Below are 10,971 nucleotides of genomic sequence, written 5' to 3' on the forward strand. Positions count from 1 at the left end.
ACGCATTCCCAGACAGTCTCCCACACTGGTACCAGCGAGGCCTTAAGCTGTGCAACTTCTGCGATCCGACGAGAGCAGGGACATTCAGCTTAGAATGGCCATTGACATTAAAGGCTTTAATCCATAGTCCTTTTTAATCGATTGTGAAACAAAATCTAAACGACATAATAAAAACTCAACCGCACCACGGATTCCCAGACAGTCTCCCACACTGGTACTAGCGAGGCCTTAAGCTGTGTAACTTCTGCGATCTGACGAGAGCAGGCACATTCAGCTTAGAATGGACATTGACTTTAAAAGCCTTAATCCATAGTCCTATTTAATCTATTGTGAAACAAAATCTAAACGACATAATAAAAAGTCAACCGCACCACGGATTCCCAGACAGTCTCCCACACTGGTACTAGCGAGGCCTTAAGCTGTGTAACTTCTGCAATCTGACGAGAGCAGGCACATTCAGCTTAGAATGGCCATTGACATTAAATGCTTTAATCCATAGTACTTTTTAATCGATTGTGAAACAAAATCTAAACGACATAATAAAAAGTCAACCGCACCACGGATTCCCAGACAGTCTCCCACACTGGTACTAGCGAGGCCTTAAGCTGTGTAACTTCTGCGATCTGACGAGAGCAGGCACATTCAGCTTAGAATGGCCATTGACATTAAAAGCCTTAATCCATAGTCCTATTTAATCTATTGTGAAACAAAATCTAAACAACATAATAAAAAGTCAACCGCACCACGGATTCCCAGACAGTCTCCCACACTGGTACTAGCGAGGGCTTAAGCTGTGTAACTTCTGCGATCTGACGAGAGCAGGGACACTCAGCTTAGAATGGCCATTGACATTAAATGCTTTAATCCATAGTCCTTTTTAATCGATTGTGAAACAAAATCTAAACGACATAATAAAATTCAACCGCACCACGGATTCCCAGACAGTCTCCCACACTGGTACTAGCGAGGACTTAAGCTGTGTAACTTCTGCGATCTGACGAGAGCAGGCACATTCAGCTTAGAATGGCCATTGACATTAAATGCTTTAATCCATAGTCCTTTTTAATCGATTGTGAAACAAAATCTAAACGACATAATAAAAATTCAACCGCACCACGGATTCCCAGACAGTCTCCCACACTGGTACTAGCGAGGACTTAAGCTGTGTAACTTCTGCGATCTGACGAGAGCAGGCACATTCAGCTTAGAATGGCCATTGACGTTAAAAGCCTTAATCCATAGTCCTATTTAATCTATTGTGAAACAAAATCTAAACAACATAATAAAAAGTCAACCGCACCACGGATTCCCAGACAGTCTCCCAAACTGGTACTAGCGAGGCCTTAAGCTGTGTAACATCTGCGATCTGACGAGAGGAGGGACATTCAGCTTAGAATGGCCATTGACGTTAAATGCTTTAATCCATAGTCCTATTTAATCTATTGTGAAACAAAATCTAAACAACATAATAAAAAGTCAACCGCACCACGGATTCCCAGACAGTCTCCCACACTGGTACTAGCGAGGCCTTAAGCTGTGTAACTTCTGCGATCTGACGAGAGCAGGCACATTCAGCTTAGAATGGCCATTGACATTAAATGCTTTAATCCATAGTCCTTTTTAATCGATTGTGAAACAAAATCTAAACGACATAATAAAAAGGCAACCGCACCACAGATTCCCAGACAGTCTCCCACACTGGTACTAGCGAGGCCTTAAGCTGTGTAACTTCTGCGATCTGACGAGAGCAGGCACATTCAGCTTAGAATGGCCATTGACATTAAAAGCCTTAATCCATAGTCCTTTTTAATCGATTGTGAAACAAAATCTAAACGACATAATAAAAATGCAACCGCACCACGGATTCCCAGACAGTCTCCCACACTGGTACTAGCGAGGCCTTAAGCTGTGTAACTTCTGCGATCTGACGAGAGCAGGCACATTCAGCTTAGAATGGCCATTGACATTAAAAGCCTTAATCCATAGTCCTATTTAATCTATTGTGAAACAAAATCTAAACAACATAATAAAAAGTCAACCACACCACGGATTCCCAGACAGTCTCCCACACTGGTACTAGTGAGGACTTAAGCTGTGTAACTTCTGCGTTCTGACGAGAGCAGGCACATTCAGCTTAGAATGACCATTGACGTTAAATGCTTTAATCCATAGTCCTATTTAATCTATTGTGAAACAAAATCTAAACGACATAATAAAAAGTCAACCGCACCACGGATTCCCAGACAGTCTCCCACACTGGTACTAGCGAGGCCTTAAGCTGTGTAACTTCTGCGATCTGACGAGAGCAGGCACATTCAGCTTAGAATGGCCATTGACATTAAATGCTTTAATCCATAGTCCTTTTTAATCGATTGTGAAACAAAATCTAAACGACATAATAAAAAGTCAACTGCACCACGGATTCCCAGTCAGTCTCCCACACTGGTACTAGCGAGGCCTTAAGCTGTGTAACTTCTGCGATCTGACGAGAGCAGGCACATTCAGCTTAGAATGGCCATTGACATTAAATGCCTTAATCCATAGTCCTTTTTAATCGATTGTGAAACAAAATCTAAACGACATAATAAAAAGTCAACCGCACCACGGATTCCCAGACAGTCTCCCACACTGGTACAAGCGAGGCCTTAAGCTGTGCAACTTCTGCGATCTGACGAGAGCAGGGACATTCAGCTAAGAATGGCCATTGACGTTAAATGCTTTAATCCATAGTCCTTTTTAATCGATTGTGAAACAAAATCTAAACGACATAATAAAAAGTCAACCGCACCACGGATTCCCAGACAGTCTCCCACACTGGTACTAGCGAGGCCTTAAGCTGTGTAACTTCTGCGATCTGACGAGAGCAGGCACATTCAGCTTAGAATGGCCATTGACATTAAATGCTTTAATCCATAGTCCTTTTTAATCGATTGTGAAACAAAATCTAAACGACATAATAAAAATTCAACCGCACCACGGATTCCCAGACAGTCTCCCACACTGGTACTAGCGAGGCGTTAAGCTGTGTAACTTCTGCGATCTAACGAGAGCAGGCACATTCAGCTTAGAATGGCCATTGACATTAAATGCTTTAATCCATAGTCCTTTTTAATCGATTGTGAAACAAAATCTAAACGACATAATAAAAAGTCAACCGCACCACGGATTCCCAGACAGTCTCCCACACTGGTACTAGCGAGGCGTTAAGCTGTGTAACTTCTGCGATCTAACGAGAGCAGGGACATTCAGCTTAGAATGGCCATTGACATTAAAGGCTTTAATCCATAGTCCTTTTTAATCGATTGTGAAACAAAATCTAAACGACATAATAAAAATTCAACCGCACCACGTATTCCCAGACAGTGTCCCACACTGGTACTAGCGAGGCCTTAAGCTGTGTAACTTCTGCGATCTAACGAGAGCAGGCACATTCAGCTTAGAATGGCCATTAACATTAAATGCTTTAATCCATAGTCCTTTTTAATCGATTGTGAAACAAAATCTAAACGACATAATAAAAAGTCAACCGCACCACGGATTCCCAGACAGTCTCCCACACTGGTACTAGCGAGGCCTTAAGCTGTGTAACTTCTGCGATCTGACGAGAACAGGCACATTCAGCTTAGAATGGCCATTGACATTAAATTCTTTAACCCATAGTCCTTTTTAATCGATTGTGAAACAAAATCTAAACGACATAATAAAAAGTCAACCGCACCACGGATTCCCAGACAGTCTCCCACACTGGTACTAGCGAGGCCTTAAGCTGTGTAACTTCTGCGATCTGACGAGAGCAGGCACATTCAGCTTAGAATGGCCATTGACATTAAATGCTTTAATCCATAGTCCTTTTTAATCGATTGTGAAACAAAATCTAAACGACATAATAAAAAGTCAACCGCACCACGGATTCCCAGACAATCTCCCACACTGGTACTAGCGAGGCGTTAAGCTGGGTAACTTCTGCGATCTAACGAGAGCAGGCACATTCAGCTTAGAATGGCCATTGACATTAAATGCTTTAATCCATAGTCCATTTTAATCGATTGTGAAACAAAATCTAAACGACATCATAAAAAGTCAACCGCACCACGGATTCCCAGACAGTCTCCCACACTGGTACTAGCGAGGCCTTAAGCTGTGTAACTTCTGTGATTTGACGAGAGCAGGCACATTCAGCTTAGAATGGCCATTGACATTAAAAGCCTTAATCCATAGTCCTATTTAATCTATTGTGAAACAAAATCTAAACAACATAATAAAAAGTCAACCGCACCACGCATTCCCAGACAGTCTCCCACACTGGTACCAGCGAGGCCTTAAGCTATGTAACTTCTGCGTTCTGACGAGAGAAGGCACATTCAGCTTAGAATGGCCATTGACGTTAAATGCTTTAATCCATAGTCCTTTTTAATCGATTGTGAAACAAAATCTAAACGACATAATAAAAAGTCAACCGCACCACGGATTCCCAGACAGTCTCCCACACTGGTACTAGCGAGGCCTTAAGCTGTGTAACTTCTGTGATCTGACGAGAGCAGGCACATTCAGCTTAGAATGGCCATTGACATTAAATGCTTTAATCCATAGTCCTTTTTAATCGATTGTGAAACAAAATCTAAACGACATAATAAAAAGTCAACAGCACCACGGATTCCCAGACAGTCTCCCACACTGGTACTAGTGAGGCCTTAGGCTGTGTAACTTCTGCGATCTGACGAGAGCAGGGACATTCAGCTTAGAATGGCCATTGACATTAAATGCTTTAATCCATAGTCCTATTTAATCTATTGTGAAACAAAATCTAAACGACATAATAAAAAGTCTACCGCACCACGGATTCCCAGACAGTCTCCCACACTGTTACTAGCGAGGCCTTAAGCTGTGTAATTTCTGCGATCTGACGAGAGCAGGCACATTCAGCTTAGAATGGCCATTGACATTAAATGCTTTAATCCATAGTCCTTTTTAATCGATTGTGAAACAAAATCTAAACGACATAATAAAAAGTCAACCGCACCACGGATTCCCAGACAGTCTCCCACACTGGTACTAGCGAGGCCTTAAGCTGTGTAACTTCTGCGATCTGACGAGAGCAGGCACATTCAGCTTAGAATGGCCATTGATATTAAATGCTTTAATCCATAGTCCTTTTTAATCGATTGTGAAACAAAATCTAAACAACATAATAAAAAGTCAACCGCACCACGGATTCCCAGACAGTCTCCCACACTGGTACTAGCGAGGCCTTAAGCTGTGTAACTTCTGCGATCTGACGAGAGCAGGCACATTCAGCTTAGAATGGCCATTGACATTAAATGCTTTAATCCATAGTCCTTTTTAATCGATTGTGAAACAAAATCTAAACGACATAATAAAAATTCAACTGCACCACGGATTCCCAGACAGTCTCCCACACTGGTACTAGCGAGGCCTTAAGCTGTGTAACTTCTGCGTTCTGACTAGAGCAGGCACATTCAGCTTAGAATGGCCATTGACGTTTAAATGCTTTAATCCATAGTCCTATTTAATCTTTTGTGAAACAAAATCTAAACGACATAATAAAAAGTCAACCGCTCCACGGATTCCCAGACAGTCTCCCACACTGGTACTAGCGAGGCGTTAAGCTGTGTAACTTCTGCGATCTAACGAGAGCAGGGACATTCAGCTTAGAATGGCCATTGACATTAAAGGCTTTAATCCATAGTCCTTTTTAATCGATTGTGAAACAAAATCTAAACGACATAATAAAAATTCAACCGCACCACGGATTCCCAGACAGTGTCCCACACTGGTACTAGCGAGGCCTTAAGCTGTGTAACTTCTGCGTTCTGACCAGAGCAGGCACATTCAGCTTAGAATGGCCATTGACGTTAAATGCTTTAATCCATAGTCCTATTTAATCTATTGTGAAACAAAATCGAAACGACATAATAAAAAGTCAACCGCACCACGGATTCCCAGACAGTCTCCCACACTGGTACTAGCGAGGCGTTAAGCTGTGTAACCTCTGCGATCTAACGAGAGCAGGCACATTCAGCTTAGAATGGCCATTAACATTAAATGCTTTAATCCATAGTCCTTTTTAATCGATTGTGAAACAAAATCTAAACGACATAATAAAAAGTCAACCGCACCACGGATTCCCAGACAGTCTCCCACACTGGTACTAGCGAGGCCTTAAGCTGTGTAACTTCTGCGATCTGACGAGAGCAGGCACATTCAGCTTAGAATGGCCATTGACATTAAATGCTTTAATCCATAGTCCTTTTTAATCGATTGTGAAACAAAATCTAAACGACATAATAAAAAGTCAACCGCACCACGGATTCCCAGACAGTCTCCCACACTGGTACTAGCGAGGCGTTAAGCTGGGTAACTTCTGCGATCTAACGAGAGCAGGCACATTCAGCTTAGAATGGCCATTGACATTAAATGCTTTAATCCATAGTCCATTTTAATCGATTGTGAAACAAAATCTAAACGACATAATAAAAAGTCAACCGCACCACGGATTCCCAGACAGTCTCCCACACTGGTACTAGCGAGGCCTTAAGCTGTGTAACTTCTGCGATTTGACGAGAGCAGGCACATTCAGCTTAGAATGGCCATTGACATTAAAAGCCTTAATCCATAGTCCTATTTAATCTATTGTGAAACAAAATCTAAACAACATAATAAAAAGTCAACCGCACCACGCATTCCCAGACAGTCTCCCACACTGGTACCAGCGAGGCCTTAAGCTATGTAACTTCTGCGTTCTGACGAGAGAAGGCACATTCAGCTTAGAATGGCCATTGACGTTAAATGCTTTAATCCATAGTCCTTTTTAATCGATTGTGAAACAAAATCTAAACGACATAATAAAAAGTCAACCGCACCACGGATTCCCAGACAGTCTCCCACACTGGTACTAGCGAGGCCTTAAGCTGTGTAACTTCTGTGATCTGACGAGAGCAGGCACATTCAGCTTAGAATGGCCATTGACATTAAATGCTTTAATCCATAGTCCTTTTTAATCGATTGTGAAACAAAATCTAAACGACATAATAAAAAGTCAACAGCACCACGGATTCCCAGACAGTCTCCCACACTGGTACTAGCGAAGCCTTAGGCTGTGTAACTTCTGCGATCTGACGAGAGCAGGGACATTCAGCTTAGAATGGCCATTGACATTAAATGCTTTAATCCATAGTCCTATTTAATCTATTGTGAAACAAAATCTAAACGACATAATAAAAAGTCTACAGCACCACGGATTCCCAGACAGTCTCCCACACTGGTACTAGCGAGGCCTTAAGCTGTGTAATTTCTGCGATCTGACCAGAGCAGGCACATTCAGCTTAGAATGGCCATTGACATTAAATGCTTTAATCCATAGTCCTTTTTAATCGATTGTGAAACAAAATCTAAACGACATAATAAAAAGTCAACCGCACCACGGATTCCCAGACAGTCTCCCACACTGGTACTAGCGAGGCCTTAAGCTGTGTAACTTCTGCGATCTGACGAGAGCAGGCACATTCAGCTTAGAATGGCCATTGACATTAAATGCTTTAATCCATAGTCCTTTTTAATCGATTGTGAAACAAAATCTAAACGACATAATAAAAAGTCAACCGCACCACGGATTCCCAGACTGTCTCCCACACTTGTACTAGCAAGGCCTTAAGCTGTGTAACTTCTGCGATCTGACGAGAGCAGGCACATTCAGCTTAGAATGGCCATTGACATTAAATGCTTTAATCCATAGTCCTTTTTAATCGATTGTGAAACAAAATCTAAACGACATAATAAAAAGTCAACCGCACCACGGATTCCCAGACAGTCTCCCACACTGGTACTAGCGAGGCCTTAATCTGTGTAACTTCTGCGATCTGACGAGAGCAGGGACATTCAGCTTAGAATGGCCATTGACATTAAATGCTTTAATCCATAGTCCTTTTTAATCGATTGTGAAACAAAATCTAAACGACATAATAAAAAGTCAACCGCACCACGGATTCCCAGACTGTCACCCACACTGGTACTAGCGAGGCCTTAAGCTGTGTAACTTCTGCGATCTGACGAGAGCAGGCACATTCAGCTTAGAATGGCCATTGACATGAAATGCTTTAATCCATAGTCCTTTTTAATCGATTGTGAAACAAAATCTAAACGACATAATAAAAAGGTAACCGCTCCACGGATTCCCAGACAGTCTCCCACACTGGTACTAGCGAGGCGTTAAGCTGTGTAACTCCTGCGATCTAACAAGGGCAGGCACATTCAGCTTAGAATGGCCATTGACATTAAATGCTTTAATCCATAGTCCTTTTTAATCGATTGTGAAACAAAATCTAAACGACATAATAAAAAGTCAACCGCACCACGGATTCCCAGACAGTCTCCCACACTGGTACTAGCGAGGCCTTAAGCTGTGTAACTTCTGCGATCTGACGAGAGCAGGGACATTCAGCTTAGAATGGCCATTGACATTAAATGCTTTAATCCATAGTCCTTTTTAATCGATTGTGAAACAAAATCTAAACGACATAATAAATATTCAACCGCACCACGGATTCCCAGACAGTCTCCCACACTGGTACTAGCGAGGCCTTAAGCTGTGTAACTTCTGCGATCTGACGAGAGAAGGCACATTCAGCTTAGAATGGCCATTGACATTAAATGCTTTAATCCATAGTCCTTTTTAATCGATTGTGAAACAAAATCTAAACGACATAATAAAAAGTAAACGCACCACGGATTCCCAGACAGTCTCCCTCACTGGTACTAGCGAGGCCTTAAGCTGTGTAACTTCTGCGATCTGACGAGAGCAGGGACATTCAGCTTAGAATGGCCATTGACATTAAATGCTTTAATCCATAGTCCTTTTTAATCGATTGTGAAACAAAATCTAAACGACATAATAAAAAGTCAACCGCTCCACGGATTCCCAGACAGTCTCCCACACTGGTACTAGCGAGGCCTTAAGCTGTGTAACGTCTGCGATCTAACGAGAGCAGGCACATTCAGCTTAGAATGGCCATTGACATTAAATGCTTTAATCCATAGGCCTTTTTAATCGATTGTGAAACAAAATCTAAACGACATAATAAAAATTCAACCGCACCACGGATTCCCAGACAGTCTCCCACACTGGTACTAGCGAGGGCTTAAGCTGTGTAACTTCTGCGCTCTGACGAGAGCTGGCACATTCAGCTTAGAATGGCCATTGACGTTAAATGCTTTAATCCATAGTCCTATTTAATCTATTGTGAAACAAAAATCTAAACGACATAATAAAAAGTCAACAGCACCACGGATTCCCAGACAGTCTCCCACACTGGTACTAGCGAGGGCCTTAAGCTGTGTAACTTCTGCGATCTGACGAGAGAAGGCACATTCAGCTTAGAATGGCCATTGACATTAAATGCTTTAATCCATAGGCCTTTTTAATCGATTGTGAAACAAAATCTAAACGACATAATAAAAATTCAACCGCACCACGGATTCCCAGACAGTCTCCCACACTGGTACTAGCGAGGGCTTAAGCTGGGTAACTTCTGCGATCTGACGAGAGCTGGCACATTCAGCTTAGAATGGCCATTGACGTTTAATGCTTTAATCCATAGTCCTATTTAATCTATTGTGAAACAAAATCTAAACGACATAATAAAAAGTCAACAGCACCACGAATTCCCAGACAGTCTCCCACACTGGTACTAGCGAGGCGTTAAGCTGTGTAACTTCTGCGATCTAACGAGAGCAGGGACATTCAGCTTAGAATGGCCATTGACATTAAATGCTTTAATGCATAGTCCTTTTTAATCGATTGTGAAACAAAATCTAAACGACATAATAAAAAGTCAACCGCACCACGGATTCCCAGACAGTCTCCCACACTGGTACTAGCGAGGCCTTAAGCTGTGTAACTTCTGCGATCTGACGAGAGCAGGCACATTCAGCTTAGAATGGCCATTGACATTAAATGCTTTAATCCATAGTCCTTTTTAATCGATTGTGAAACAAAATCTAAACGACATAATAAAAATTCAACCGCACCACGGATTCCCAGACAGTCTCCCACACTGGTACTAGCGAGGACTTAAGCTGTGTAACTTCTGCGATCTGACGAGAGCAGGCACATTCAGCTTAGAATGGCCATTGACATTAAATCCTTTAATCCATAGTCCTATTTAATCTATTGTGAAACAAAATCTAAACTACATAATAAAAAGTCAACAGCACCACGGATTCCCAGACAGTCTCCCACACTGGTACTAGCGAGGCGTTAAGCTGCGTAACTTCTGCGATCTAACGAGAGCAGGCACATTCAGCTTAGAATGGCCATTGACATTAAATGCTTTAATCCATAGTCCTTTTTAATCGATTGTGAAACAAAATCTAAACGACATAATAAAAAGTCAACCGCACCACGGATTCCCAGACAGTCTCCCACACTGGTACTAGCGAGGCCTTAAGCTGTGTAACTTCTGCGATCTGACGAGAGCAGGCACATTCAGCTTAGAATGGCCATTGACATTAAAAGCCTTAATCCATAGTCCTATTTAATCTATTGTGAAACAAAATCTAAACAACATAATAAAAAGTCAACCGCACCACGGATTCCCAGACAGTCTCCCACACTGGTACTAGCGAGGGCTTAAGCTGTGTAACTTCTGCGATCTGACGAGAGCAGGGACATTCAGCTTAGAATGGCCATTGACATTAAATGCTTTAATCCATAGTCCTTTTTAATCGATTGTGAAACAAAATCTAAACGACATAATAAAAATTCAACCGCACCACGGATTCCCAGACAGTCTCCCACACTGGTACTAGCGAGGCCTTAAGCTGTGTAACTTCTGCGATCTGACGAGAGGAGGGACATTCAGCTTAGAATGGCCATTGACATTAAATGCTTTAATCCATAGTCCTATTTAATCTATTGTGAAACAAAATCTAAACAACATAATAAAAAGTCAACCG

At 42.0% G+C, this 10,971-nt stretch overlaps 47 pseudogenes; all 47 read right to left on the reverse strand.

Moving 5' to 3' along the window:
- Positions 1-173: 173 nt before the first annotated feature.
- LOC142701386 (5S ribosomal RNA) lies at positions 174-292 on the reverse strand (annotated as a pseudogene).
- Positions 293-359: 67 nt separating this feature from the next.
- LOC142701235 (5S ribosomal RNA) lies at positions 360-478 on the reverse strand (annotated as a pseudogene).
- Positions 479-545: 67 nt separating this feature from the next.
- Positions 546-664, reverse strand: LOC142701226 (5S ribosomal RNA; annotated as a pseudogene).
- A 67-nt stretch (positions 665-731) lies between these two features.
- LOC142701382 (5S ribosomal RNA) lies at positions 732-850 on the reverse strand (annotated as a pseudogene).
- Positions 851-916: 66 nt separating this feature from the next.
- Positions 917-1,035, reverse strand: LOC142701371 (5S ribosomal RNA; annotated as a pseudogene).
- Positions 1,036-1,102: 67 nt separating this feature from the next.
- Positions 1,103-1,221, reverse strand: LOC142701372 (5S ribosomal RNA; annotated as a pseudogene).
- Positions 1,222-1,474: 253 nt separating this feature from the next.
- Positions 1,475-1,593, reverse strand: LOC142701438 (5S ribosomal RNA; annotated as a pseudogene).
- A 67-nt stretch (positions 1,594-1,660) lies between these two features.
- On the reverse strand, positions 1,661-1,779 carry LOC142701259 (5S ribosomal RNA; annotated as a pseudogene).
- A 67-nt stretch (positions 1,780-1,846) lies between these two features.
- On the reverse strand, positions 1,847-1,965 carry LOC142701309 (5S ribosomal RNA; annotated as a pseudogene).
- Positions 1,966-2,032: 67 nt separating this feature from the next.
- LOC142701327 (5S ribosomal RNA) lies at positions 2,033-2,151 on the reverse strand (annotated as a pseudogene).
- Positions 2,152-2,218: 67 nt separating this feature from the next.
- Positions 2,219-2,337, reverse strand: LOC142701439 (5S ribosomal RNA; annotated as a pseudogene).
- Positions 2,338-2,404: 67 nt separating this feature from the next.
- Positions 2,405-2,523, reverse strand: LOC142701459 (5S ribosomal RNA; annotated as a pseudogene).
- A 67-nt stretch (positions 2,524-2,590) lies between these two features.
- Positions 2,591-2,709, reverse strand: LOC142701414 (5S ribosomal RNA; annotated as a pseudogene).
- A 67-nt stretch (positions 2,710-2,776) lies between these two features.
- LOC142701440 (5S ribosomal RNA) lies at positions 2,777-2,895 on the reverse strand (annotated as a pseudogene).
- Positions 2,896-2,962: 67 nt separating this feature from the next.
- Positions 2,963-3,081, reverse strand: LOC142701427 (5S ribosomal RNA; annotated as a pseudogene).
- Positions 3,082-3,148: 67 nt separating this feature from the next.
- On the reverse strand, positions 3,149-3,267 carry LOC142701392 (5S ribosomal RNA; annotated as a pseudogene).
- Positions 3,268-3,334: 67 nt separating this feature from the next.
- On the reverse strand, positions 3,335-3,453 carry LOC142701381 (5S ribosomal RNA; annotated as a pseudogene).
- Positions 3,454-3,520: 67 nt separating this feature from the next.
- Positions 3,521-3,639, reverse strand: LOC142701186 (5S ribosomal RNA; annotated as a pseudogene).
- A 67-nt stretch (positions 3,640-3,706) lies between these two features.
- Positions 3,707-3,825, reverse strand: LOC142701441 (5S ribosomal RNA; annotated as a pseudogene).
- A 253-nt stretch (positions 3,826-4,078) lies between these two features.
- On the reverse strand, positions 4,079-4,197 carry LOC142701400 (5S ribosomal RNA; annotated as a pseudogene).
- Positions 4,198-4,450: 253 nt separating this feature from the next.
- Positions 4,451-4,569, reverse strand: LOC142701248 (5S ribosomal RNA; annotated as a pseudogene).
- Positions 4,570-4,636: 67 nt separating this feature from the next.
- LOC142701461 (5S ribosomal RNA) lies at positions 4,637-4,755 on the reverse strand (annotated as a pseudogene).
- A 67-nt stretch (positions 4,756-4,822) lies between these two features.
- On the reverse strand, positions 4,823-4,941 carry LOC142701315 (5S ribosomal RNA; annotated as a pseudogene).
- Positions 4,942-5,008: 67 nt separating this feature from the next.
- LOC142701216 (5S ribosomal RNA) lies at positions 5,009-5,127 on the reverse strand (annotated as a pseudogene).
- A 67-nt stretch (positions 5,128-5,194) lies between these two features.
- Positions 5,195-5,313, reverse strand: LOC142701238 (5S ribosomal RNA; annotated as a pseudogene).
- A 67-nt stretch (positions 5,314-5,380) lies between these two features.
- LOC142701368 (5S ribosomal RNA) lies at positions 5,381-5,499 on the reverse strand (annotated as a pseudogene).
- Positions 5,500-5,753: 254 nt separating this feature from the next.
- Positions 5,754-5,872, reverse strand: LOC142701415 (5S ribosomal RNA; annotated as a pseudogene).
- A 253-nt stretch (positions 5,873-6,125) lies between these two features.
- Positions 6,126-6,244, reverse strand: LOC142701442 (5S ribosomal RNA; annotated as a pseudogene).
- A 67-nt stretch (positions 6,245-6,311) lies between these two features.
- Positions 6,312-6,430, reverse strand: LOC142701401 (5S ribosomal RNA; annotated as a pseudogene).
- A 67-nt stretch (positions 6,431-6,497) lies between these two features.
- On the reverse strand, positions 6,498-6,616 carry LOC142701288 (5S ribosomal RNA; annotated as a pseudogene).
- Positions 6,617-6,869: 253 nt separating this feature from the next.
- Positions 6,870-6,988, reverse strand: LOC142701249 (5S ribosomal RNA; annotated as a pseudogene).
- A 67-nt stretch (positions 6,989-7,055) lies between these two features.
- On the reverse strand, positions 7,056-7,174 carry LOC142701230 (5S ribosomal RNA; annotated as a pseudogene).
- Positions 7,175-7,241: 67 nt separating this feature from the next.
- On the reverse strand, positions 7,242-7,360 carry LOC142701193 (5S ribosomal RNA; annotated as a pseudogene).
- A 67-nt stretch (positions 7,361-7,427) lies between these two features.
- On the reverse strand, positions 7,428-7,546 carry LOC142701444 (5S ribosomal RNA; annotated as a pseudogene).
- Positions 7,547-7,613: 67 nt separating this feature from the next.
- On the reverse strand, positions 7,614-7,732 carry LOC142701395 (5S ribosomal RNA; annotated as a pseudogene).
- A 67-nt stretch (positions 7,733-7,799) lies between these two features.
- On the reverse strand, positions 7,800-7,918 carry LOC142701265 (5S ribosomal RNA; annotated as a pseudogene).
- Positions 7,919-7,985: 67 nt separating this feature from the next.
- LOC142701209 (5S ribosomal RNA) lies at positions 7,986-8,104 on the reverse strand (annotated as a pseudogene).
- A 253-nt stretch (positions 8,105-8,357) lies between these two features.
- On the reverse strand, positions 8,358-8,476 carry LOC142701456 (5S ribosomal RNA; annotated as a pseudogene).
- A 67-nt stretch (positions 8,477-8,543) lies between these two features.
- Positions 8,544-8,662, reverse strand: LOC142701418 (5S ribosomal RNA; annotated as a pseudogene).
- A 252-nt stretch (positions 8,663-8,914) lies between these two features.
- LOC142701335 (5S ribosomal RNA) lies at positions 8,915-9,033 on the reverse strand (annotated as a pseudogene).
- Positions 9,034-9,287: 254 nt separating this feature from the next.
- Positions 9,288-9,407, reverse strand: LOC142701384 (5S ribosomal RNA; annotated as a pseudogene).
- A 253-nt stretch (positions 9,408-9,660) lies between these two features.
- LOC142701255 (5S ribosomal RNA) lies at positions 9,661-9,779 on the reverse strand (annotated as a pseudogene).
- Positions 9,780-9,846: 67 nt separating this feature from the next.
- On the reverse strand, positions 9,847-9,965 carry LOC142701445 (5S ribosomal RNA; annotated as a pseudogene).
- Positions 9,966-10,032: 67 nt separating this feature from the next.
- On the reverse strand, positions 10,033-10,151 carry LOC142701374 (5S ribosomal RNA; annotated as a pseudogene).
- Positions 10,152-10,218: 67 nt separating this feature from the next.
- LOC142701185 (5S ribosomal RNA) lies at positions 10,219-10,337 on the reverse strand (annotated as a pseudogene).
- A 67-nt stretch (positions 10,338-10,404) lies between these two features.
- On the reverse strand, positions 10,405-10,523 carry LOC142701447 (5S ribosomal RNA; annotated as a pseudogene).
- A 67-nt stretch (positions 10,524-10,590) lies between these two features.
- LOC142701299 (5S ribosomal RNA) lies at positions 10,591-10,709 on the reverse strand (annotated as a pseudogene).
- Between the last annotated feature and the right edge of the window lie 262 nt (positions 10,710-10,971).

The sequence above is a fragment of the Rhinoderma darwinii genome, unplaced genomic scaffold (assembly GCF_050947455.1).
Source record: "Rhinoderma darwinii isolate aRhiDar2 unplaced genomic scaffold, aRhiDar2.hap1 Scaffold_2033, whole genome shotgun sequence".
In the NCBI taxonomy this organism is placed as follows: domain Eukaryota; kingdom Metazoa; phylum Chordata; class Amphibia; order Anura; family Rhinodermatidae; genus Rhinoderma; species Rhinoderma darwinii.